The sequence below is a fragment of the Mus caroli genome, unplaced genomic scaffold, assembly GCF_978045245.1.
Source record: "Mus caroli unplaced genomic scaffold, Mus_caroli_1 scaffold_7, whole genome shotgun sequence".
Taxonomy (NCBI): Eukaryota; Metazoa; Chordata; class Mammalia; order Rodentia; family Muridae; genus Mus; species Mus caroli.
In genome coordinates, this window is record NW_028227262.1 from 49,206,466 (window position 1) to 49,230,134 (window position 23,669).

General features: G+C 45.0%; 1 protein-coding gene across 11 annotated transcripts in view; it reads left to right on the forward strand.

Moving 5' to 3' along the window:
* Nucleotides 1-23,669, forward strand: part of Foxp1 (forkhead box P1) — a 597,317-nt gene that overhangs the window by 70,273 nt on the left and 503,375 nt on the right. For 10 of the 11 annotated variants that reach the window (XM_029478340.2, XM_085840212.1, XM_085840223.1 and 7 more), the window contains one exon: nt 18,364-18,493. The exons of the other annotated variant lie outside the window; for it this stretch is intronic. The gene's annotated coding sequence lies outside the window, so the exon portion shown is untranslated. The remainder of the gene's footprint in view (nt 1-18,363; nt 18,494-23,669) is intronic. 11 annotated transcript variants of the gene reach the window in all.

Here is a 23,669-nt window from a genome sequence, read left to right on the forward strand (position 1 = left end):
GAAGCTCTCTCTCTGTCTCTGATGGAAACTGGCATTCGTGTGCGATCTAGTCCACTCTTTCCAGTGTTCTTTCTACCCTAAGAGGCGGCGACTGTCCAGTTTGAATAAGCACTCGACAAAGGATAGTCCACCATTTTTGCTTGTGAGTCTGCTTTCCTGTAGAGGCCACAGGTCAACCTTAGGTATCATTCTTTAGATACTATCTACCTAGATGTCCTTTAATGTGTGACATGGGTCTTTAATGGGCCTGGAACCTCCCGAATAGGTGAGGCTGGCCACCGACGAGCCCCTAGGATCCACCATCTCCGCATGCCTGAAGCCAGTATTACAAGGCTATGCCACTGTACCTGGCTTTATCACAGAGGTTCTGGAGGCGGACCCAGACCTTCCTGGGGAGTTGGAAGCACTTTGCTAACCGAGCCTGCTCGGCAGCCCCTGGCTCCATTCTTCCACCCACTGTTTATCAAACAGAGTTGAATTGTACTCTTACAGCAGACTTCTCCCAGTACTTCCCTGTCTTAGATGGGTGCTTCTGGAATGGTTTTCACATAGGGCTATTTAAACACTTCAGAAACTTTCTCTCAATGAGTTTGGGAGCATTGCAGTCAAGACATGGCAGCAGAAAAGAAGAGGCTGGGCTTTCTTGCTCTCTTGCTCCAGGGAGGGTTAGGATGTAGGTGCTTAGCCTCCCACTCACTTGCAGAACATTTCTGCTCTTGGATCTTTTCCTAAAATGGGACGTGGGTGGGGTTTTGTGTCCCTTAGCCAACATAAGAGGTCATTGTGGGGCCAGGTGTGGGCCCCACACAATGGGCCTTTCCTCCGTATCTTACCTCCTAGGCACCACTGGGAGGCATCCTAGCACAGGGTGAGCCAGCTTTTAGCCCAGGTTCCTCCACTGGATTCTGTGTGACCTTGAGCAGGTGGTTTCCCATCCCTGTGTCTCAGTGCTCATCTGTTAAGGATGTATTTCTATACAGCAGTGTTACTGTGTGGAGCCAAGTGAGAGATCAAGTGTCAAGGTCTGCACACTGCCTTTGGTACATAAGTTAATGCTGGAGAAATGACAGGTATCATCATGGCTGTCACCACTCTCAGCCCTCTCCACTTCCGTCTGAGGCTGAAGCTGGCTTTGTTAAGTAGCTTGATGAGGTGTTAATTGGATTATTACCTTTTTCTGTATTTATGCTTGCATATTCATGCATGGCTTTCACATCTATACTTACCTAGATCCATGTAACTTTCTCTTGTTAAAAAAAAAATCTGTGGGATTATGTTTTGTAATCATTAAAACTTGTTGAACATACCCCTTCCCCCCTCCAACCCATCATTGTGAGTGATGATATAGGCCACCCAGATGAAAAATCACTTGCAAATGGAAGTTAAGAGGAAACCAAGGTGGGGGTGGGCATGGGGAGAAGAAACCAAGAGATCCACCTTAGTGTTAAAACAGGGCCAGCAGCAGTAGTGCACTAAACAAAGGAATGAACAAAGAGACAGATCGTGGTGTGTGTGCTTGTGTGTATTACTGTGGTGATTGTGGGTATATTTATGCCATGATCTATCTGTGGAGGTCAGAGGGCAACTTTGGGCATTCATCTTGACCTTTCACCTGTCTGAAATAGAGTCTCTTATTGTCACTGTGAGTGCCAGGCTGCCTGGGGAGTCTCTCCGATTGACCTCTCCTCACACCGTGGGAGCATGGGCTTACAGAGATGCACTATGAATTCTGGGTACTAGCTGACCTATCAGCTCCCTGGCACCAGAGCCCATGGTTTCCTAGCCCGAGTTGACACTGGAGTTGCTTTGTGGGGTGGGAATAAATATTTTTTCGATTAACTCTACAACTTGTAGACTTGTAATCAGGAGCAGCTTATCAGCAGCTTTTCAAACTCTGGACATTCCACATGAGTGCCCCGTGGAGGAAACAGAGCTCTCCGTGAATGCTTTCACAGTCGAATTCCACACACATGAATTATGACAAGCAAGCTGGCTGCGCTGGGGTTTGTTGTGTCTGCCCCGGTTCCTACTTTTAAAGTTGTAGTTACGTTTGGTCATTTGAAGCTTATTTTCACAGTCTGGCCAAGCCAGCGGGGTCCCAGGGCTCTGCAGGGGACACAAACCGCTGGCCTATAAGTCGGAGTGCTCAGTAGATAAGCATTTCAAGACAGCATTGCATCATACAAAAGAACTTACGAGCTTATTTAACATACACTATTTGACTTAATTTAGATATTTAATGGAAAGAAAAGCCCTTTATTATCACCAAAGGAAGGAACTGCCAAACATTGGGAGGCTTGGTGGAAATATTGTAACCGATGCACAGACTGCAAATGTATTTCCTCAGCTTACATAATGGGGTGTTTAATAATGATTGTTTCTTTGAATTTAGCACACATATATCAGACATTTGCACTTTGTAAATTATATGCTGTGGTTCAAGAAACTTCATTTATTAAAAAATTGGTTTTAATGAAGAATGTACTGACTTTTAAAAACTGACCTTTACCTTTGATTTATGTTTATCTCATGGCCCAGATTCAGAGCTCTGGCCAGGAATACTTTCCTGCCCCGCCTTTGTACAAACATAAACACGAGGCCAAGCTGGGTCTCCAGACCTGACTGGCCACAGCATTCATTGGTGGCTATTTTGTTTGGTAGGCGTCCCTCTGCAGATCGGGGGCTAGTATGGGTACTGTTGGCATCTACCATGCTGCTAGGAATGGGTTATACATGGAGATTGGGGGCGGGCATGTGGTGGTGCCGTCTTTTACCTCTGTGTCTCCATCTACACTGAACACAGGTAGGCACCTCAGCATGGTGGTCTCCACTTGTACACCCAGAGCTGGGAAGAGAGTGTTAAGTGAATTTCCTGGGGTGCACTGGCCAGCCATGACACTGAATTGGAGAGTGTCACATCATACAGGATCCATAGCATACAGATGTCCTCAGGAGCTTATTTTACACACAGTGTTTGACTTTATATATACCAAGGTAGGGGAGGCTTGTTTTTTTATTATTATTATCACCAAAAGAAAGGACTTCGAAACATTGAGAGGTTGACTTGAAATGTTATAACAGATAGGCAGAGTACACATTTTTCATCAGGGTGGCACTTGAGCAAAGTGACACTGGAGATTGACCTCTGACCCCCATAGGGAGGCATATGCACATAAATGTAAACAGGAGATAAAATGTGATCACTGTGATAGTCTCTTATCCCATGTGACATGCTCAGAGAGAAGAACGTGCGACAAGGTGAGAGGAAGACCCCCATGTATATAATTCAAGGAGAGAGGGCCTTGGAAAGGGTCATATTTGCTAATGCCTTGGTCTCAGAGTTGGGGCCTCTGGAATGATAAGGAAATGAGTTTGATGTTTCATCCCTTGGAGACAATGAGGATGTTCATCCTTCAAATCTGATCACCGTGGTTAAATTCGGAAAGAGTGGCAAGAGAACACTTCCAGGGAGAAATTCCGATGAGGACTGACGGCATGCACACAGAGGGGAGGTGTGTTGCCATGCATGGAAGGGGTTGTCACAGAGACCAGGACTGAGAACTCGGGGGCTAGATAGAGAGTGTGTGCATGATCTGTCTGTTACTGCAGATGCTCTCAGTTCCCCTGTCAGTTGATCGGAGAGACTTAGGCTAGCAGGGTCAGTGGCACCCAGGATGCTGAGAGCCAGCCTGCTGTACAAGTTGGTATGTGAAACCAAGTGTTATTCCACACATCTGTCCAAATTGTTTCTTCAGCTGCTGAGAGTTTGGGTTGAGGCGGATGGGACCCTGGGACCAGTCGTGTGTGCAGATGTTAGGACAATCTTGGAACCTTATTTGACTTTCATCTCTAGAGAGGGATTTTCAGCCTTATGAAGGAGTGACTAGAATTTCTAAAGCGTGAGTGGGAGGAGGAGAGGGAGGGGGAGGGGAGGGGAAGGGAGAGGTGGAGAGAGAGAGAGAGAGACAGAGAGACATATAAGTAAGGGTCTCTCATTTGCACAGAGCTTGCCAAGTAAGCTAGACTGGATAGCCAGTTAGCCCCAGGGATCCACTTGGCCCTACTACTCCAGCGGTGAGATTATAAGTGTGTGCCACCACACCCAGATTTTTATGTAGGTTTTGGGAATCCAATTCAGGTTCTTATACAAGGCAACTACTTTAGCAACTGAGCTCTCTCCCCAGCCTCCGTTTAAAACAAACAAATAAAAGACATATTTCCTTTTTCCTCTTATTGCTAAAGTGATTTATGACAAGTGTTTAAAAAAAATTAAATGAAGGCAAAGTAAAAATAAGTCCAAAGCTTCACCCCAGGAAGGGTCACGGCTAGCCTGGATCGATTGCTCACTCTCTTTCTTTCTTTCTTTCTTTCTTTCTTTCTTTCTTTCTTTCTTTCTTTCTTTCTTTCTTTCTCTCTCTCTCTCTCTCTCTCTCTCTCTCTCTCTCTCTCTCTCTCTCTCTCTTTCTTTCTCCTGAATGCTTTTCTCATCTTTTTTTTTTTTTTCCACCTAGGAAAATATGCTTAGAGTAGCTTTAAGTACACTCATACCTTTATGAGGGGCGCCTGGTAGGAAGCCGCCAAGGGCTTTGCCATAAGTCTTGGATGTAAACTCTGGATGTCAGTTACTTAGAACTTGACTTTGGATAAGTTATTTCTCTGTTACCATTTTCTACCTCTAAAGTGGGGCTGATAAACCTTACTTCAGGGGTTGTGGGATAGCCTATGTAACAGGCTCATTTGTAGCTGCTATCACACAGCAGATTCATCAAACCATCAATTTGAGAAGAATACTTTTTTTGTAATATAATGCAGTTTTATTCCTTTGCAATGTATCATTCAACAAGTGATTTGGGGGGTGTCATGGGTCCTTCCATGTCCTTGTTTATTTTGCAATACTTCTGTAGTGCTTCTCATTATGAATGATGATAATTTATTTGGTTTGTAGTGATACTTCCCTCAGTTTTATGTACTGTAGATAATGTTGTGATGTATCTCTTTGCAACTTGGCACTGAATTTCCCCCCAGTGACCACTGTTTTATTAGGATCCATTCTGAAGGCTGGACAGGGATGCATGGTTTTCTGTCCACTGAAACAGCACTAAATTATCCTTTAAGAGAGGTGCCTACTTCTGCTGGGGAAATCTGGCTATTTTTCTCACATCTTTGGCACAAAATAAAACAGGCATAATAATGGTATTGGGGCTCTTGACCCATATCTTGTATCAGAAAAACTAAAACAAGGCAGCAAACAAAACCCTAGCAACTCTTAAGTTTGAGTGAGAGAGAGAAGCTGGGGACAACAGTGTTCACTTCATTGTCCAAGCAGAGAGAGGAGTGGCTGTCAGGTATGTGTCTGTGCATGCACTGGCCTCAGCCACTGGCCCTGGCATCTTCTTCTTCATTTTATGTGAATGTGTGTGTGCACCTGCCTTTGTGTATATGTACCATGTGCTTACGGATGTCTGCCAAGGCTGGAAGAGGACATTAGATGCCCTGGAAGTGGACTTAGAGGAAGTTTTGAGCTGTCTCCTATGGTGCTGGGAACTGAGCCTGTGCCCTGTGCAAGAGTAGCATGTATTCTTTTTTTTTTTTTTTTTGGTTTTTCGAGACAGGGTTTCTCTGTGTAGCCCTGGCTGTCCTGGCACTCACTTTGTAGACCAGGCTGGCCTCGAACTCAGAAATCCACCTGCCTCTGCCTCCCGAGTGCTGGGATTAAAGGCGTGTGCCACCACGCCCAGCTAAGCAGATTTTTTTTTTTTTTTGAAGAGTAGCATGTATTCTTAACTGCTGAGCTGTTTTTCCAGTTCCTCCATGCCTCCTCCCCTATCCCATTGCCCTTTCCTTTCCTTTCCTTTCCTTTCCTTTCCTTTCCTTTCCTTTCCTTTCCTTTCCTTTCCTTTCCTTTCCTTTCCTTTCCTTTCCTTTCCTTTCCTTTCCTTTCCTGTTGCTCCTTTTCTGCTGTCTGGTGTGCACCAATACCCTAAAGGGTTGGCTTTGTTGGAAAAGCTTCTGGGTAGAAGTCATAATCTCATTCTTCCCTTTTCAGACAGTGGTGGAACTCAGGGCTGTCCACGGCCAGGCAACTTTCCAGGTCACAGGTGGTCACCCTGGCTTCCTGCTCTCCTCCTATAGACTCCCTGAAGAAAGGCAAAGAGAGGAGGCTGGGCGAGTGCTTGGGCGTGAGTCAGAAGGAAGAGAGAATCCTGAGCTGCCCAAGTGCTAGAAAGCACCTTCTTGCACACCATGATGGGCTGGGCAGCCCTCTCCCCACCCCCACCCCCAGGGATTTGCCCATAGTACCTTGAGCAGCACCAGGGGATTGGTTGACGTGGCTCCATGTTTTCCTGCTTCTGAGGATTTGCTTGCTTTCAAAACTAAGAGATTTTAGACCGTGGGAGGGCAATCTGGAGCTCCGAGCAGAACTGTAGCCCCGCATTCCCGTTTGACTCTGTCTTGCGAGCCTTTCCAAGCACGCTCACATTCCCCCCCCCCCCCCCCCGCAAGCTGGCCCTCCGTGGTAGCCAGTATTAGTGGAGAAGACCTGGGCTTCACAGCTGTGGCTAAGTCACTTGCTCACTTCTCCAACCTGGATTTTCCTGTCTGCAAAATGATGATGTTGACTTTTGCTGTTCTTGTAGGCATAGTAAAGAGCAGGGTGACAGTCATGTGTGTGCATGAGTACGGCGTGCTCTGCAGCGAGGGTTTCCTGTGTCCTTGTGCTAGCACTGGTTGTTCTCTGTACAACACCCCAGCAGAAGCCAGGCCGTCCCTTCTTTTTCTCTTGCCAACAGGTCTTTCACCTCTGTCAGTCTTGGACACTTCCCTAAATGATACCCACGTGGTCCTCAGCAGCTCTTCTGGCATCCAGGGATGCAGAATGACGTATCCTATCCTTCTGGCCTTGGCATGCACGCTCCTCCTTTCCCAATAGCATACCATGGGCTATCTCTACACTGTTGTCCTGTTTGTGAAATTTTCTGGAAGTTCTTTCTCAGCCATTTCATTACTCATGTGCTTTCTCAATTTTAAAGACCAAGGAAAATGACTTAAGAGGTTGAGGGTCAGAGAGTGTCTAGCTGCGAACTCGTTTTTGGTTGAGTCACCTGTCTGCTCAGACACGAAAAACTGACCCATGTCTGATGACTCGGTCGTGGTGAATGCCGCTAAGTTTGAAATGTCATTCCTGAGTCTTTTAAGGGATGGGAGCTCAGATTCTATTGGGGGCAGTTCCAAACCACTCCCACGATCAGCTTGGGCTGATGTAGCCTAGAATTTTCAAAAGCTGCCTCCCTCTTGAGGCATGATGCGTGATTTGGTATCATTAGAAAAAGATGGGCACTAATGCTGTGTTTCTATTGAAGGGACCCAGGCTTTGAGAAGCTATCAAAGCTATCAAGCTTTGAGAAGATCTCAAGAGAATTATCAGTAAAGCTGAGACAGATGAGTCCTTCCTGTAATGTGACATATACTCAGTTGTGGGCCACTGTTTCCAACTAAATTCAGCTGAGGAGCAATCCATGATGGATTTCCTCCATAGGAATGCTGGGAATGGTGAACACCTCCATCCACTCTTGGCTCCTTTTATTTGGAGGGGCGTGGGGGGTGTTTTGAGACAGGGTTTCTCTGTATAGCCCTGGGTGTCCTAGAATTTACTTTGTAGACCAGGCTGGCCTTGAATTCAGAAATCCACCTGCCTCTGCCTCCCGAGTGCTGGAATTAAAGACGTGCGCCACCATGCCCGGCTCTTGGTTCCTTCTAACCCAGTGTGGCACAGCCTTACAGCATGCGGACACTCTGGAAAGAGCATTTTATGTGTTTGCATTCTTGTGTCTGTGAGCACTGTACATTATTCTCTGCAATGGTATCTCTGCCTTTTGCTGTCTCCTCCTCCTCCTCCTCCTCCTCCTCCTCCTCCTCCTCCTCCTCCTCCTCCTCTTCTTCTTCTTCTTCTTCTTCTTCTTCTTCTTCTTCTTCTTCTTTCTCTCCCTCCCTCCCTCCCTCCCCTTCCCTCCCTCCTCCTTCTCTCTCTAGAGCCACATATGCTTGAACACAGCTTGATAACTAAGGAAGATAGAGTGGTACAACAGCTTAGTGGGCTTCAGTTGTGTATGTGTGGGTGTACTTGAACGTATATACACACATGTGTATGAGGCCAGAAATCAACATCAGGTGTCCCCTTCAACCTTTTTTTTTTCTTTTTTAAAGATTTATTTATTTTATGTATGTGAGTACACTCATTCTCTTTAGACACACCAGGAGAGGACATTATCCCATTGCAGATGGTTGTGAACCACCATGTGGTTGCTGGGAATTGAACTCAGGACCACTGGAAGAGCAGTCAGTGCTCTTCAACTCTGAGCCATCATCTCTCCAGCCCTCGTCTCAACCTCTTTACATCTTATTTGCTGGGACATCATCTCACACAGAACTTGGAGCCTACTGATGCAGGTAGACTGGTTGGTCAGCAAGTCCTAGGGATCATCCTCTCTCCACATCCCTTGTACTGGGATCGCATGCGCATGCTGCTACCCCCAGCTTTATTATTATTGTTGTTGTTATTGTTACAAAGTTTTACTAGGAATTTTTATTATACACATATGAGTGTTTTGTTTCCACCATGTTTGTGCCTGGTGCCTGTGGGGCCAGAAGAGGGTGTGTGTATGCTGATAATCAATGCCGAGTCTGGGACAGCAGCTAGTGCTTTCAACTATTGAGCTGTGTAGGCCAGGCTGGCCTCGAACTCAGAGATCAACCTGCTCCTGCCTCCTCCTGCCTGTTTTTAGGTCCTCTCCTCAAGTCCTCCCACCCACCCAGGGGATCCCAGGGATTGAACTTGGGTCCTCATGCTTGATAGCAACTACTTTATTAACTGAGCCGTTTTCTCAGCTTTGGTTTTTTGTTTGTTTGTTTTTGTTTTTTGGGTTTTTTGTGTGTTTTGACTTAACTTCGACTTAAACTGATGAACCACGTTAGGGGTTGAGAGTATTTGTTTAATCAAAGACTTTCTGCATCTATTCTTTTTTTCTTTCAAGTAATTTGTAATTAACTCCAACACCCTATGATAAGATATCTTTTTGTTTCTGATTGGAATATTACAACACAAAGAACTCTCTAGAAACTGGGAGATGGTGTTACACTCCTTTAATCCCAGCACTCAGGAGGCAGGGTCAGGCAGATCTCTGTGAGTTCCAGGCCAGCCTGGTCTGCAGAGCTAGTTCCAGGACAGCCAGGGCTACACAGAGAAACCCTGTCTCCTAAAACCAAGAAATAAAGGAAAAAAAAAAAAAGAATTCTCTAGAAGAGAGATTTGGGCTGGGCACACTTGGACTTGACAATGGCCTCCATGATTTTCTCAAAGATGTTTTAGTTTTTATGCCTTTTCTTGATTTATATTTCTCTCTTTCCAGTGATGGAAGGAATTGTTATTTTTATGTTCAAAGCCATCTCAAGGTGGTAAACACGTTACATTATTTCATCTTAATTTGAGTTACTAGTCTTCTTACTAATGTTTAATCACTCAAAACAGGTCGTAAAAGACTGGCCACAAATCCTCGACCCTGGTTGCTTGCTCCATCCTTTCTGATGTTCCATTTTCCCTTTCTTGTCAGCTGTTGTGTGAATTACATGACTTTTTCACAGAAAGCAGGATTGTTAAGAATTAACGTGGCTACCTCTGGTGCAGTGGCAGACTTCCCCTTCCAGGTTCCAGCTGGGCCAGTGAAACATGTCTGCCCCTTCCTGCCTTCTATGGGAATCAGCGTTTTAATTCCTATTTTTTTCTGTAGTATCTTTTTTATCATCACAATTAGTAATGCTCTTGTTCTCCTGGAGCGGAGAGCCTTGCTTCAGACTCCATCAGGCATTTGAATAAAAATATAGGTTCTGCACCCCCCTGTGAAGACGAAATAATGTAATTTGTTTACCACCTTGAGTTGTTTACCACAGACTGGAAAAATATGTTTTGAATTTTAAAGTGTGAAAAACTAGCTATCAAAAAAGCTCTCCCTCCAAATAAACATGTCTAGAGAACAGAACACAAAACAAAATACTTTATTATGATAAGCCTGGCCAATCAAATATGTTTACCACAGAAACCTTATAAAGGACCCAGATGGCAGCCAGCACTGTGTTCACTTGCCTGTCATTTCAAGCTCCCTTGGGCCTTAGGGACAGGGACATCACCTTCCCTGCCAGCAGACTGCAAACCTTAGGCAACCCTGCTGGCCTAGCTAAACCCAGCTTGTCTTGGGAAGGGGGGTTGGGGTTCACACTTTGTGGTGTTGAGTTGGATCATAAGTGGAGGGTACTTGTGAAATTGAGCCCGAGATCTCTGTGTTTTATTAGTGGCCACTTTCTCTAGTTTGGCTGCCAAGCAGGCTTGTGGGGGTTCTTCCTGGCTCCTGCAGGAGCCCCGGATGAGCATCACATGTGAGGCCCTCAGTGCCCTGTACTATTGTGTAAGTAGAGTATAAACTATGAATCATAATCTGCTGCCTCACGCTCTTCTCATGAAGGAACTGTAAAGCTAAGATGGGAAACTGAAGAACGGATGGAGGCTTCCTCAGTCATGCATACATGGCTTTCAGGATCCTGGGTACCAGAGATGAGTCTGAGCCAGTGCTACCTGAGATATCAGTGGTGGATGTCAACTTCAGGGAATTAGCTGGAGAGGAGTGACCCAGCAGGAAGTAGCTGCTAATTTGAGGAAGGTTTCAGGACTTGGGGACTTTAGGGTTAGAGCAAGCACGTGGGACGGTCAGACTCTGACCATGGAGTCAGATGTGGAAGGGAGTGGATGAGATTTTGGTGAACCGAATGAACTGATCTTTCACTGCTGTGACAAACACTCAAGACATATAATAAAGCAGAGAAAATAAGATTTACTTTAGCTCATGGATTCAGTCCATGGTCAGCCGGTTCCATCACATGGACATCAGATGAGGGTGGACAGCATAACCGGGAGATTGTGGCCAAACCAATTCCTCACCCTCCTGACCTACAGTAGGAAGAGGAGATGAGCCGTGCCCTGCCCCCAGTGACGTACTTCCCTTAACTTGGGACCTACATTTAATAACTCCAAGCAATACTATCGTAATATATATATATATATATATATATATATATATATATATATATATCCATCAAGGGATTAACTGTTGATGAAGACAGAACTCTCAGAATCCAATGACTTCTTCCAAACCCATCTGCACCTATAAGGGAACAAAGCCCCATACATGGCACCTGTGCCGAGGGGGTGCATTTTTTTGAAACTCATAGCAATAAGATAAACCTACAGTGTTGAGATAAACATCATTCCAGTTTTCAGACAAAAAGGAGCTTCCAGGTTACACCCACTGAGTGGCACAGCTAAGATGAAGCAAAGTCAAGTGTACAGCCGACTCTCCTGGATACTGCACTAGATACTGCTTTGAAAATGTGCTGGAGCTTCCAGGATGAGTAAGCCTGGAGTCACTGAGTGCCTTGTTTCCTGTTTGTCAGACCTGCTTGAGCCTTGACCTGGCTGTCAGATGGTGGGACCATCTGGTGCCCACCTGAAAGACAGCAGATAGACAGAAACTGCAAGGCTTCTAAGAAGATCCCTAGGAGATGTATCTAGTAGGATGCCTTTCACATTGGAAGGTAGATGCTGTATGGCTGACCTGGGGGGCAGCAGTCATTGCATGGGGTCACGGGAACAAGGGTTTGGTTGGATCTAGGCATCACGGTGTGGAAGAGTACTAGAATCTTCCTGTGGCACCTCCATGGAGGCTGAGAAAAGGGAGGGGCATTAAATTAGCTTCAGTAGAGGCGCCAAAGGCTCCAGCTCTTTCTCCTTTATTTATGTGCCAGTGTGAACATGGCTTCATAAAAAGAGGAACATGTTTGAGGAAAAAAGCCAAGACTGCTTCCACTGGGATGCTGGTTTGGGGTGGGTTGGGGGTGTGAGTGTTGAGTGTTGAGAGGTACAGAGGGCTCGGGAGGGTGGGATGCTGCTCTGCCTCTCTCTGAAGAGGGCCTAGGTTGAACACGGAGGTCTCAACTCAGGTAGGGATAGAGGTAACAGCCTTCAGATTTCAGAGGGAACATCCTGCGTATTGTTTTGGGTATGCATGTAAAAGAGAGACATAAACAAGCCAGAACAGTTCTGGGTAAGCCTAGGTGATGGAAGAAAGTAATTATGGAGACATCATATTCTTCTCTCCATCTAATTAATCTAGAGGGTTCACTTAAAACCTTGTTTTTGAGCAAACATACCAGTGCGCCCTCTGATGAGTTGAGAGAATTCTTTGTAGAGTTTACAGGAATAGTGATTAGTTCTTAGGAACTTAATTGCCACAAGTATCGGTGCCATGGCCCATCTGAGTAGGTAAGGTGACAGTGTTCACTAGGGGACCAGAACCTCGGGGACCTCGCTTACTGCGAGTTCAGAGCACACCTGAGTTATTGTCTCGGGCCTAAAAAGAGCAGTATTTGTTCTTCTCCCAGCAGTCTTAGTTGAGGCAGATTGGCGCTTTATTTATGAGCTGACAGCACGCCATTTGTGGCGGTTTTTTTTTTTTTTTCCTTTGCCTTCAGCCGAGGTGCTTTTTGAACTGGGTTCACTGTTGTCAGAAAGTTATTCACAGGAGTGGTGATGGAGCCTGCTCCGCCCACCTCTGTTCCTTTTCTATTTTGGTGCCATTTGCAACAAAGGAAAGAAGTTAGTAAATTAGTGCAGGCTTGCAGCTCTGGCAGGCTTGCTTCTCAGGTTGTATAAGGGTTTAGACTCATGGGCCCACTCCTGTAGCACCTGGGGGGCGGAAGGAATGGGTCTGAAACTGAGATGTCCTTGGTCAAGGGACTCGAGGTCTTACTAATTTGATTTACACGTTTCATGAAACCCTCTCACTCTCTGGTTGGATTTATAGCTAACCATGTGGCCTGTGTGTTTCAAATTTGTAGATTTTGCATTCATAAACCCAGGCTGTATACTGAATAAAACTTTTGAGTCAAGGGTTGGAAGGAAGGAAATGGATGGCTTGTTATTTCTTGTAAAGCGGAAGGGACAAGGACAGGGTGGGTCTCAGCCTGTACAGGGGAGCAGTAATTGGTATTGACTACCAGGCAGGAATTGTGCCCAGTCAGAGAGGAGCTTCGTCAACCTGCAGTGCCCAGCAGGGCCAGAGCTAGGGGAATGAATGTCCTGACTTCTTATACTACAGAGATAATACCTGTCATTGGTTAAACCCAACTAGAAGCCAAAGGGAACCTCTGGACCCAGACCAGGGTGGGAAGTATTGGACAGACAACCTGGAAAGCCAATAGAGACCCACCACTGTGTCTCCTTTGGGAAACATCTCTGCATATTACTCTGTCTTGCTCTCCCTGCTGGGCCACTCACAAGAGTTCTGAGTAGAAAACATAGCTCCTAATCTTCCTCAGGGATAAGTAGAGGGGCGTCTGGCTTCACAGACGAGACTCTCGTCAGGAATACCACCATCACTTAAGAACTTTCTAGACATTCCCTGGCCCTGTGTTAGAGCAACCTCCTGAATAAACAGCTAGGACCCGTGCTTTAGAAAGCCCCGAGTAGACCCTCTTGCTTGATCAAAATGGAAAACCACCCCTGGAGGCTTATGGACAGAGCCTCACTGGAATGTAAGCTTGGAAATGCCTCATGCATGAATACACTGCTTGCAATTCTGCTGGCCCACAGTCCTCCCTTTCCGGATAGACTGTCTTTAGTAGAAATGGAATCCTGATTACATGCAGACCTTGGGGGAGACAAGGCAAGCAGGCGGGCAGTCAGTCAGTGCAGCCAGGGCCTTTCATTTCCCCCTTCTCCTCTCAGCCAGAGCCATGCAGGGTGGTTCCCGGGCAACCCAGGCTTTGGGAGGTTGTTTTTGAAAAATAGATGCAAACCCGACCCGAGCTGTTGTTGTTTTCCCGGTGCCTGGCAGTGTTTGGTAAACAACTTGATTGCCGGGTCCTGGCCTCCAGGGAACCGCAGCTGCTCTTCCCAGCTCCCTGCAGACTTTTGTACCAAGCAGTGATTGCTTCAGGGGAGAATAAACAGGGAGAACAAAACAAGAAAACATCCCTGTTGTTTTGTTGCTGCCTCTACCTGTTTTTCCCAGAGCTGTTTTGCAACCAAGGGCCCTGGGCTTTGGCTCTTTTGCTTTAAAAAACAAATGAAACTGCAAAACAAAACAAGGCAGGCTCCCATGGGCTTCCTCCCTTCTGCGTGGCTAGACAGTGGCATTTGGAAGTAGCCACAGGACTTGCAAAGCCTTGGAAAGGACTTGCTGACCACTGCCAGGATGCATGCATTTTTAAATATGTAAATGGAAAAGGGAGAAAGCTTCATTCTTTCTAATGACCCCCAGGGTGGTAATCTGGCTTTTCAGATCTCTAGGAAAACAGATTGAATATGGCACAATTAATGTTTGAGCACTTCTAGGCTCTTTCTAAAATATTTTAATGGGCTTTTTAATTTATTGCAGCTCTTGATTAGCAAGTTGGAGCCCTGTTACAGCTGACCTCCTGGGCCTGGGCCACTGTGGGGCTCTAGGGGAGTGGAAGAGAACAATGCCTCTGGGGCTTGCAGCCAAAACTGCCCAGGACTGAGCTCCAAGGGCTTTGGCCCAGGGCTCAGAGAGAAATGCAGTGAGCTGCAGTTACCTGGAGTGTCTAGTAGAAATGGGGTGATGGAGAAGGTCTGCGTGGAGTGCAGGGTTCTGCTTCTGAGGCTGCTACCTCAGTCTGAATGGGCTGCCCCTGGCTTCCATGACTGTCATATTACAGTGTGAGGGAAGAAGAAATGCGCTTGAGAGGGAAGCCTGGTACAGTGGGGTGTGTATGTGTGCACTTGTGTGCAAATGTGTGTCTGCATGAGTGTGTGAGAGCATGTGTGCACACATATACATATATATTTAAGTTTTTGAGTCCTCCCCTTGGCTCTGTGAGTGCATTTGTGTGCCCCTCTCAAGCCCCTCTGCCATTGTAGCATGCCTCTACATACTGAAATCAAAGAACCAACCTTTGAACTAATTTTCTTTTAGCTTGCCATTAATCTCTCAGATTGTCCTTATAAAGAAGTGATAAGTCCCCTTTAGTCTGAAAGGCTCTCTTTTTTCCTTCTGTTTTGAAAGATAGTTTTTCTGGGTATACAATTCTAGGTAGACAGCTTTTGCCTCTGGGCAGTGTTCTGGATAATTTACTTGGATATCTGTCTTTCTACGGTGGCTGTATTTTTTTCTCTCCCCATTTCTGGGGCTCAGAACAGTTAAGTGTTTTTAGTTAGTTCCAGAGCTAAGTGGAGAGTTTCTATGTCGGACGCTCAACAAATCATCTCAAAACCCAACAGAATTGTCCCACAAACCACAGTGGAACTTGGTCTTTTATTTTTGGTTATTCCCAGTTATTCTTCTGCATTTTAAGTGATGCAGGTCAGAGTTGCTGAGTAGAGTCCCAGAGTCCCAGGCTGTGGCTTGACCCACAGGTGACTTGACTGGAAAGCTACCGGAGTCACTTAGGGCCCTGTCTGCACTCTGCTTTGCCAGTCCCTTGCTGCCTAGCCCTAGGTTCTTTTTAGTAGGGATTGGACTTCTATCCCAGTTTCTAATTCCTTCTAAAACTCACTGAAAACAGTTCCTTTAGAAAGGAATCAACTGACCAGAAACTTCCTGTGGTTAACCCCTCCCCATCTGCCGTTCACTGGCGCTATCGTGCCTCTGGGCTTCTGAAATTGTTCTGGAATCAAAGACAAGAGTAACTTTAATCTTCCTTTGCTGCTGCTGTTTCTCCTCCTCTTCCCTCTTCCTCTTGCTCTTCCTCTTGCTCTTCCTCCTCCTCCCCCCCCCTCCTCCTCCTCCTCCTCCTCAACAATTCTGGAATTCTTCTGGGAGGAAAGAAGTGCTTTTGTTTGTGGCAGTGGATGTGCCATAAACCCTGCTGTGTGCTCTGTGTCTGGTGATGGGGGGCTTGACCGAAGCCCCTATGCTTCCTATACTAAAAAGGAGGTTTCCTTGAAGAGAGGTGAAGTGTCTTTCTTCAGCTGTCCCAGCCTGCTTCAGAAGATGGCGTCAGGCTTCAGGATCTGAGATTCTGTATTTGGGAAGTGACTTGATCAAGTCTACATTTCTCAAAATAAACTGGGATTCTCTGGGCCTTGGTATCTATATTAGACATTTTATAATACAATGTTGTGTGTATGGATGTTCTACCTGCATGTGTATTATTATAGATTGCATGTTTGGTGCCTACACAGGCCAGAAGAAGGTGTCATATTCCCTAGAGCTGTGGTTACATAGAATTGTGAGCCACCATGTGCGTGCTAGGACCCAAACTGTGTCTCTGAAAGCCCAGCCAGTCCACTTAACCTCTGAATTGTCTCTCTGGCCCTGTAACACAGATTTTATGAAATGGAAGAAGAACTGTGACGTCCTTGAGACGGTGTTTTCTACCTGGATGACCATCAGTGGCAGCGATATTTTAGGAGATGCTTGTTCATTAATTTTGAGTGATTTGTTGACTTAACATTTATGTGGCAGTGCTTTTCTGGGAGTTTTGAAGGGATGGACAAAGCCTTTATCTCATGGGGCTGATAGTCTAGTGAGGAACACAGGTTGAATAAGTGAGGCAAAGGTTTGGAAATAATGCCAGCAGTTCTTGAGGAGGCAAATTGAACATTATGGTTACAATATTGGTCAGGACAGTCTCTTTATGTGCCTTACACCCATAATACTCAGAGATGAGGAAGACATCCCCTCCCCTTTAAATCCTCCCCCCAATAAGGAGTAGAGTAGTAGGGTTTGAGGGGATTGGACTAATAAGGTCACTAGACCCATGGCTCATTTTGAGCAGAAGGAAGCTCTGCCTTGATAGCAGTGAGGAGGTGAATTGGTAGTTTGAGGCCATATCAGGGAATTTGAGACAGCAGATTATGTAGGACTCTTTAAACTGTGCTTGGATTTTACTCAGAGAATGAGGGACTAGCCTAGCATATGACTTTTTGCTATGTGAGGTAGAGTCCCTAGTTTTGGGAACTTATCTAAATTTGGGAGAATACTTTGAGGGACTCAAGGATATTTGTGCCAACTGGAATACAGGACTTGTCATTTGGTTTTAGTATGGTCTATTGTAGTTACTGTAGCTCCTGTAGTCTCAGGGCCCGCTGTCTGCATTTTGAACAGCTTTCAGTGCTACCATCTCCAAAGGTCAAGAAGATTCAGTCTGGAATACCCTGAGATGGTTTCTCTGGAGTTGGTGCTGTGGTCTGGGGAGGAAGGGAAGCCGCCTGTGGATACCCCGCGAATGCAGTTTGCTACTGAGTGCCAGGTTAACAGTACAAGGGCCTCACGCCAGAGTGGAAGTCTTTCTTACTGCTTGCAACATTCTGCCCACAGCCCAGCTTTGGTGTTGATGACAGTTGGACATAAGAGTGATTCATTTCATAAACCCCTTAATCATGATGTTTAAAGGAGAAGCTAATAGTTGAAGTTCCTTAAAAATAATTATGCTTTATGATAGAGAGGCAAAGAACAGTAGGAGGAGGTAGGTAAGCTCAGGGCTAGAGTCTCAAGATGTTAAAAGGGTCTCTAGGGCCATGCAGTTCAGCAATGACAATTCTGAGGGCAGACCTGAAGCTCCTCAATCAGTACAGTACAGTGTATCTTCTCTCTCAGGGGAAATACCTATGTGAGTGTAATCCTTGCAGAACTCTAGGCCATCTGAAGATGAAAATTGAATTATTTTACATAAAGGATCATAACTTTTTCTCGTATTAGTTTTCTTTCTAAAGATTATTATCATCTCAAATGATTTTAAATCATTAATTTTTAACATTTTTTTGCATGATTTTTTTTCATCCTTTAGCAAAGAGCGGTATCTAACAAGAAAAGGTGCTTTTATATATGTGATTCAAGTTAACATGGTTTCATATTACCCAGACCCTTTCTGATAGGACATAGTGCATTTGAGATTCTGAGCTATTTTAAAAAAATGATAGAATGGCCAGGCAGTGGTGGTGGACACCTTTAATTCCAGTACTTGGGAGGCAGAGGCAGGCAGATTTCTGAGTTCTAGGCCAGCCTGGTCTACAGAGTGAATTCCAGGACAGCGAAAGTTACACAGAGAAACCCTGTCTCAGGAAAAAACAAAAACAAAAACAAGATTTAAAAAAAAAATAATGGCCTATGTAAAGCTTTGAAAGCCAGTTTCCAGCCCCTGCTTGTGAGCCTTGAGCTTGCTGTAGCCACTCTGTCAGAATGGCGTTTCCTCCATCTCTAGAGGGGTGTCTATGTTGTTGTTTGCAAGTTTAAGGAAGTAGTGGTTTTAGAAGTTACATCTTAGTTATGTGTAAAAAATATTCTTGTGTTGCAGCGTCCCAGGAGCTTCTGCTGACTCTCCTGGTTTCCGAGGGAACCCTTTCGGCCATGGTGAGGGCTGTGCTCCCTTCTCTGCCTTGCGGTCAACCATGAGCGGATGGGTGTGATGCCTGCTAGCCTAAAGGGTGAGTGAAAGTTGGTGACTATTCTCTGGAAAGTCACAAGAAAAGAAAAAAACAAGCAAGCAAGCAAGCTAGTGAAGACAGCAGCCCACTGCAGGGAGATTCCCATGTTTTGAGAGCAGGGACACACCATTGTGTTGATCTCATGGTTAAACCCTTTGGGATAATTCTTAGTGAACTCAGAGGAAGGACTAGGGGAGCTTTTCTCGCTCATCTTTCTGGTTCTAATAAGAAGCTGAGGTGTGGGCATTTGAAATGTTGGAACGAATGCACCAGTGTCTGAGTGCTTGCTTTTTGAGTCCTGTCATAACTCCACAGTAACACGAGGCCTGCTGCAGTAAGGCTCTGGTTACTTCATCTTGAGTTCCAGGTTCCTCCTGGACAGCATCCTAGTCCTCAACCCTCACATAATGGGCTCCTGAGAAAGCCAAAGGGTGGAAAGGTTTGATTTCTCGGCAATTCTCCTAAAAATATTTGGGGACTTTTACCACGGTCACCGGCCTCATCAGGTCATTTGGTGTCACGTTCGAAGGAACATGATGCTTTCCTGTCATACATACTTCCCATATTTGATATGATCTACCATGTTCCTCAGAAGCCAGTGCTTCCCCTGTAATAAAGAATAATTGTGACCCGCCCTTACACCCAGTAGCTTATTGAGGGAGATGTTTGTGGAGGAATGTCTGGCATCTTGTGCTAATTTTGTCCCAGAATAGGGCCAATTTATGGGAGCAACTTATTGTCAGATATTTACTGAGGTGCTGAGGACCATTGGCATAAACTCATCTCATGAATGGAACTGTATTTAAAACATGCATCATGGGGAGAAGCATAGTAGGTCAGAGAGATCACATATTCAAACTTCACTAATAATGAACTGACTGGTATATATCTCTTGTCTTTGATTCCCTGTATTCTGTACAAAGTATGTTAATGGGTCAGGTGGTGTCTCTACTAAGAAGGTTCTGGGAGCCTGCTCAAACCCTCTTCATGTACAAACAGCACTGCCAAAGCCCACTCAGTCTGAGCCGGCTGCTGAGGTCCCTGGACTTCTTTACAAGTAGACATAGGAATTGGTCCTCAACTTTTTTCTCTTGTCAGGACATGTCTTCTGGTGATGAGAGTCTCTTGAAAACACTGTCAGGCACCCAGGTGTCGGGGGCAGATGGTTGTAGATTTTACAGCCCGGTAGCATGCTGACAAACCTCTGGTTTCTCCCAGTGTTAGACAAGGCCCACTGCTTAAACTGTCCTGTCCTTCAGAAGCCTGCTGGCTTTCCTGTTTCTTATCAGACTGGCCATACTTTTCAGGGAGAAAATATCATCCTGTTACTGTCTGTGCAGTAGTTTTTCTTTCATTGTCAAGAAGTAGGCAAATAATCAATGCTAAACAAAAGGTGATGATGTCCATGGTACAGTTAAAAAATGCCCAGTGGAGTCATGGGGTGTTAGAGCTCAGTGGGATCATTGTGGGGGTCCCTAGGCAGGTCTGGGGTTCCCTCCCTTATACAGGGTGTCCAGAGCAAGAGCCCTTCGCCAGGCTTTGGTGCATGGCCTATAGATGGGGAGCAGATGGCACACGTTAGGTACACTCACAGGTAGAGTTGAGAATAAAGCTTGAATCTGTCTGGAGAATCCATAGAAATGACTGGAATTCTGAAGTTCTTGAAATGTGACAGAGCCCAGCCTCTTACTTGTCACCCCTGACTTCAGTACTGAGAGTCTGACTCAGTCTCGCTGTCATGAAATTGTTGTATGAAATTGAACAAAACCACATGAATTGGTTTACTGAATACTCGGCTTATTTTTGCTCGTCAATTTCAGTTGTTAAGACTGTCGGAAAAATCAGTCAGAAGGACTGTGATGGAAAATGCTTCTTTGAGGAAAAAGAAAAAAAACAAAAACAAAAACAAAAAAACAAATCAAAAACTACCATGAGGCCCTATTGAATAGCAGTGTTAGCTTGTGTTTCTCAGACTGCAATGAACGTCCCGTGGCTGTGGTTTTAGTAAGAAGTAGAGGCCCTGTGAGCTAGAACTTGTTCTGCTACGTCCGCTGTGCCCTGAGTGTGCTTTGAGGCCCAGTAGAGGATGAATTCTCTGTGATGCGGTGACTTGTCCTGCCTAGGTGCTGCATTAAGCCCTTTCAGAGTCACCTCCTTCATAGTGTTGTGCCTCTTACAGTCTACTGAGTACCCAAAAGATAGCTGATCATTTGGAGTCTTTAGTCTCATCATCAACTCTTGTTCTGAATGAAGCATTTCCTGGAATGTGTCCTTATGGTGAGGCAGGTCAGAGTCACAGGGGTGGGCTGTTCAAATGGCACATCGAAGTGCAGGGGAATGAAACTGAGATAAAAGGTTTGCCCAGAGATCATCAAAGCAGAATTGTTAGGGTCAGAAGATGGGTAATGTCCTGAATCTGGGTTGTCACTGAACAGTGCCTGTGACACAAAGAGAGGCTGTCTGTCTGTGGGCTGTGGTTCTTTAAGACCCCCACTCACCTGGCAAACCTCTGAGTTGGTTCCTGTTTACCTGGTGTGATTGTGAAACATTAGTTGATGTCATTCCCTGTCTGAGGCAGGGAGTGAAGAGGGGCTAAGTCTGTTGCATATTTAATAGGCAGCTAGCCATGGTTATTAATAAATGTGATAATAACAGTCTGGATTTGCATAGTGTTCCTGAGAGGATTGACAGGGATGGCAGAGGTTCTGGCTTGTTTGTCAGGCTGTGCTCTGGCCTTGTACTGTCCCTACCACTAAACTCTCTCCACGTCTGGCCAGACTGTAAGCATAACATGGTGTATGGGTTTTGTTCACATTGTTCATGAGGTTTCTACTTGTTTTTGTTCAGTTTGTCTGTATATTTGTGTATCTCCCTGTCTGTCTTTTTGTCTGTCTGTCTCTGTTTCTTTGAGGCCAGAGGACAACCTCCTGGGTCAGCCTCACACAGGATCCACTTGTTTTTATGAAGCTGGGTCTCTTCCTTGCCTGGAGCTTACAGAAGGGGCTAGTATTGTTGAGTCTGTTTCTATCTTCCTAGAGCTAAGATTACAAGTACAGCTTTTATACGTGGTGGCTGGGGACCTCAACACATGCCCTTATGCTTGCCTTGCACGTGCCTTACCGACTTTGCCATCTTCCTAGTTTCAGTTTCTCTTTGATCTTTCTCATCACATTCTTAACTTTGGTCTTGCAAAGAAGTAGAAACTTGCAAAATACAAATCCGCCTCACTTCAAATCAGGCAAGAGGCTGTGTACTTTGTGAATCTGGGCATCCTTTGCTTTTTAAGTAAAACTTAAGAACAGTCACATTTTTTCCCATTCTGTCCATTCCTCCCTCCCTCCCTCCCTCCCTTTCTTTCTTTCTTTCTTTCGGTTTTTTTTTTTTTTTTTTTTTTTTTGGCTTTTCGAGACAGGGTTTCTCTGTATAGCCCTGGCTGTCCTGGAACTCACTTTGTAGACCAGGCTGGCCTCAAACTCAGAAATCCACCTGCCTCTGCCTCCGGAGTACTGGGATTAAAGGCGTGCACCACCATGCCCGGCTTTCTTTTTTTAATTTGTTTCTTTCACAAATTATTTCGGGAGGGGGTCACAGCCATTCACATTTCAGGAGAAGATGCATGCAGCTTGCCAGAGGTCTGAGAAAGGAATGCAAGCCGACACATCCCTCCCACTCTGGGCCACCTTGGGTTGCAGCATGTCAACTTCGGCCAAGCCACTTGGTTGTGCTTAAACTTCCAGTTTGTGAAATTTTGACTTTGAAAAGTAATTTTAACAATTTAATAAACTATATAATATGTCTTATAAGCTGGAGAGAATGATCTTAAGTATTTTGGTCTCTTTCATAACACAATGAAGCTAATATTGGTAAAAATACAGATCTTCGCTCATGCCATAAAGAGAAGCGAGATTTAATAAGCATTTATAAGCACTGGCAGCTGCCTATCAGATTGTATAACTTGGGCTCCAGCATGCGGAGACAGTGTCAACTTAAATTTTATCTCCCGAGTATTTTCAACACGTTTATTTTGCCTCTCTCTCCAGTCCCTAACCTAATACAAGGAATGTAATTGGTGGAATATTTTCCACATAGCTAATTGGCTAATGGCCAATGATAGAAGCCATTGTCTGGCTTGATGAAGATCAGAAATTAACATGACATTTTCATGGAAATAATGGAATATATTAGCAACGCGTTTATTCAGCGTGGACGGTGTCCATCCCATCCCACTCACTAGCAGAAGCAGGACAGCCGTGAAGGATCCTCTAGCCTCTCGGCAGTGACCAGCCAACCCGTGTCAAATGTGCTGTTATGTCCTTCAGAAGGAACCATGAAGCTCATGAATGAATTATTCCATTTGTCAATTAAAAAAGAAAACCCACCGACTACTATTGTAAGATTAAATTCCAATTAGAAGATTGCATTTAATTCAGAAGCGCTAGCGTTATTTTAATGAATTCTGTTGGAGGCGATAGTTTATGTGGAATAAATTTATATGGGTGTAGGTAGATATAAATTCATAGGATAATGTTAAACATGTTACTTCATATATATTAGCTGTGAAATTTATTTCTCTCTAGTTATGTCCCCAAGGAGGTGGCGTCAGAGGGAAAAACATAGCTTCAAAGAAAGAACCCTTTCTGATACTTGCTCTGAAACAGCCGTTTCTCGCTCATTTAAAAAAAAATCTGTTAAATCTCTGCATTAACTAAATTTATGTTTCTTGCTATATGCTATTTATAAAGTTGAATATAGGTTTTTATGATATAGGAAATTAGGCTAGGAATGAGAATATGACCCAACTTTATAATAAAGGAGAACTGTGTTTCTATTGCAGGTATTCCCCATTCTTCTGGAAGCCCCTTGTGGGGTTATATAAGCATTTTTCTAGACATAGTAATTTGCTTTAGAATAAACTTTTAATCTATTGGGTAGCTTTTGTTCATTTGACACCTACACGCATCTCTTGGCTAAATCCAGGATTTTATCGTTTCCCTCTCTGTCAAGAGGTCAGTGTACTTGTGGTGGGCACTGGGATAAGATTTTAGTCTGTGGGAATTTCCCACCCACAATCTTGTAGGTTATCAGTTCACCATTTGGGAAAGCAGAGATGTCGTCATGTGTAAAGCCAGTAGCTTTAGAGGAGTCTTTCGAGTTAGCCTTTGTTTGCCCAGCTCAC